This window comes from Mauremys reevesii, linkage group 2 (genome assembly GCF_016161935.1).
Source record: "Mauremys reevesii isolate NIE-2019 linkage group 2, ASM1616193v1, whole genome shotgun sequence".
NCBI classification, from domain to species: domain Eukaryota; kingdom Metazoa; phylum Chordata; order Testudines; family Geoemydidae; genus Mauremys; species Mauremys reevesii.
In genome coordinates this window covers 110,386,437-110,390,429 of record NC_052624.1, presented here as the reverse complement: position 1 = coordinate 110,390,429, position 3,993 = coordinate 110,386,437, and positions in this window count along the sequence as shown.

The window sequence follows — 3,993 nt, the reverse complement described above, 5'->3', positions numbered from 1 at the left end:
CACCTCGAAATGTAAGCCAGCTGCGCTCGTTTCTAGGACTCCTGAACTATTATGGAAAGTTCATCTCACAGTTAGCCACACTGCTAAAACCACTTCATGAGCTCCTTGGGCAGAACAAGGCCTGGAAGTGGACTGAAGCCTGTGATGTTGCGTTTAACAAAGCTAAGGATGCATTGCTAAATTCTGAAGTTCTAACGCACTTTGATCCATCCTTACCACTGCAATTGGCCTGCGATGCCTCCCCTTATGGAGTGGGAGCAGTCGTGTCACATATTATGCCTTCAGGAGAAGAGAGACCTATTGCTTTTGCTTCACGCACTCTAAGCAAAGCAGAAACTAACTACGCCCAAATCGAACGTGAGGCATTAGGAATTGTTTTTGGAATTCGGAAGTTTCATCAGTACCTGTTTGGGCGAAAATTTACTCTTCTCACAGACCATCGACCTCTGACATCAATTTTTGGACCCTACACAGGCATTCCCCCATTAGCTGCTAGTCGTATGCAACGTTGGGCATTGTTACTTTCAGCACACACATATGAAATCAAATATCGGAAATCCACTCTGCACGGCAATGCAGATGGCCTCTCAAGGTTGCCTTTGCCAGTCAAACACCAAGATAGTGCCCAAAAGGAAATCTTCTACTTTGAACAGGTAGAGAATACACCCATCACTGCTACTCAGATAAAGAAGGCAACTCGCGTTGACCCAGTATTGTCCCACATTATGGACCTGGTGATGCATGGAAAATCTTGACAAACCTCTCCGGTCTCATCCGACCTTGTTCCCTACATGTCCAAGCGGACGGAGTTATCGGTCCAATCTGGTTGTTTGTTGTGGGGGAGACGTGTCATTATTCCACCACCACTGAGATCACAGATGTTAGAACAGCTACATTCCGGTCACTGTGGAATAGTGCGTATGAAGGAAATTGCACGAAGCTATTTTTGGTGGCCTGGACTGGACAGCGCTATTGAAGAGAAGGCAAAAGCTTGTATGTCATGTCAGGGTGTGAGGAATGCACCCCAGTGGGCACCCCTACACCCATGGGACTGGCCTGAAAACCCGTGGCAACGTATTCACGTTGACTTTGCTGGCCCCCTTGAAGGAAACATGTTCTTGGTGGCAATAGATGCCCATTCTAAATGGCCAGAAGTCTCTATAATGCAGTCCACTTCTGCAGAGAGTACTATCCAAAAACTACGAGGACTCTTTAGTCGTTTTGGTCTGCCAGAAAAAACTTGTGAGTGACAACGGACCGCAGTTCGTTTCTCAGGAGTTTCAAAATTTTATGAAGGCAAATGGGATACACCACATCACGTCAGCACCATATCATCCGTCCACCAACGGATTAGCTGAAAGATTTGTGCAGACAATGAAAAATGCTTTGAAATCAGCAAGGGGACAACACTCCATTCAAAAGCATCTGGATACCTTTTTACTTTCCTACAGAAACACACCTCATGCTACGACCCACGCATCTCCGGCCTTTCTAATGATGGGACGACAGCTGCACACTTGCTTTGATCTGCTGAAACCTTCTGAACCCCGACAAATTGTGCAACATCAGCAGCAATATCAAGTCATCAGACGGGCACCCAGAGCAAAAGACCGAACCTTTAGCCCGGGACAGCCAGTTTTGGCTCGGAATTATACTTCCAGAGCTAAATGGGTTCCGGCCACAGTCATCACTCAAACAGGACCTGTTTCCTACACAGTCCGGACTGCAGAGAATCTTACCTGGCGGCGACATGTAGATCAGCTGTTGCCAGGTCATGCCAGTCCTCAGGACCCATCTGCAGTTGAGGGGGCTGACTTCACCTCTTCTGGTGAGGGACCGAATCACGAGTCACCTGTTTCTGACTGTTCTCCTCCATTACTGCCGGCAGCTGAGATACCCCTTTGCCCAGCACGAGCTGATACCACCTCCTCACCTGTTCGTGCTGCGGACCCTGAGCCCCTAGTGCTTTCGGGTGCAATAACACCAGAAGTTCGCCGTAATCCACCTAGAGACAGAAGGCCTCCTCATCGGCTGGATCTTTAGCTAGGGCGAACCCACGGTTATGGGGCAAAATAATCCCCAGGGTTTAGCCGGGAATGGAGGCAGTCTACCCTCCTTCTCTAGTCTAGTGTGTGTTTTATTTAGGGGATGTTCTTATTAGGGGGGGAGGAATATGTTGTGTATTTGGTTGTCATGGTTTTTGTTGCTATGGCAACTGAGTTAGATTATTATGGGTTAGCTCAGCCGGTTTCAACCGGCTGTGTGAGCTCTCTGTATATCTGTAAATAAAATGGAGGTTTTGGTTAGCTGCCTGCTCTCTGGCCTCAAGTGATTGCTTCCTACACTGGCTGCCCCAAGGATATAACACTGATCATATGGTATAAGTGTCTATCAGATCCCTACATAGGAGAATTGAAATTAAAATGGAATTTGATCTCTCCTATGGATAGACTATTAGACAGCCTAAAATATATAATGATGCGCAGATGGGCATGGACCTTTTTGAAGTGTGTATAGTGTTAATCCAGCAAGCACTTTTAAAAGACATGAAGTGCTTCCTGAAGGATAAGAGGGGACACTCGCCATTTTCCTGCTGCAGCTGGAAGATGTCCATGTCTGGTCATCAGCTGGCAATTAAGGGACAGATACTTAGCTAGTGTAAAGTTGCATAGCTTCATCAGTCTTGTTGACTTTAATGGAGTTACACTAATTTGCATCATCTGAGGTTTTGGCCTTCACCAAATGTCCATTTCAGCACGATGGAACTGGGTAAGTGCATTCCCCCTGTACATGTTCTTCACTTTGGAAACAAGTGAATTACAATGTTGTAAATCTGAAGCTATCAAAACCAATTTGTATTCTGATTCCTGATTAATAATGACAGCCAGTTTAACAGCTTTCAAAAATGGAGAGGGACCAGAGTTATGAATCTAGGGACACAAATGAAACTGTCAAAGGAAATTTGTGTGGGTGAGTGCCATTCTGGTTAAGCATCACCCAACAACTGAAACCCACAATAAGAATAATTAATTGCCTAAAACGTAATACAGTGCAGCTGGCATAATTTGAACTACTCATATTAGTGGCTGAAATCAAAAGCTCATGGGACTGAATTAGCATAGCTATTACCTCTGTACTGCAATGGATGCAAGTTCTGGGAGCAAACTGACTCATAACAATACTGTTGCTCATGCTTTTCAGATCTTGCAAAGGAACAAGTGCGTGCAGATGTATGACATGCACAGTATTTTGAATCTCAAGAAGCTTGGTGTGGGGGCGGTATAATTGTTTCAAATATATTAACCTCAATGTCATGAAAAAATCAGGATGATAATCAAATCCTAGCTCTTGATGGATGTGGAATGTTTGCAATAGTTCGTTAATGGGATGTCTAATTGTTCTGTGACTTTTCAATGTATTTTTTTAATGTCATGAGGAAGACAGCATTTAGGATCCTTTGATCTTCTCGATGAGAACACAAAAGAATATCTTGTTTTCTAATATTTTCAAGGTACACAGAAAAGGATTGATCCCTACACTATCTGAGAGTACGTTTACACTTACCGGGACGGTCGACGCGGCGAATTCGACTGCTCGGAGTTCGAACTATCGCGTCTGATCTAGACGCGATAGTTCGAACCCCGGAAGCGCTAGTTCGAACTCCGGTACTCCACCGCGGCAGGAGGAGTTGCCGGAGTCGACCTTGGAGCCACGGAGTTCGCTTCCGCGGCGTCTGGACGGTAAGTAAGTCGAACTAGGGTAGTTCGAATTCAGCTACGTTATTCACGTAGCTGAATTCGCGTACCCTAGTTCGACCCCCGAGCTTAGTGTAGACCAGGGCTAAGAGTGAATTATTTTACTTTTGTTTCCCTACAGGAAACAAACATTCTGTTTTCTGAACTTCCAGGAGAAGAGTTTTCTACGGTCCTGGCTTTCCAGGACTCAATTGCCTCCCGCCACTTCCAAGAGCAAAGAACCTGGGATAAGTGACAT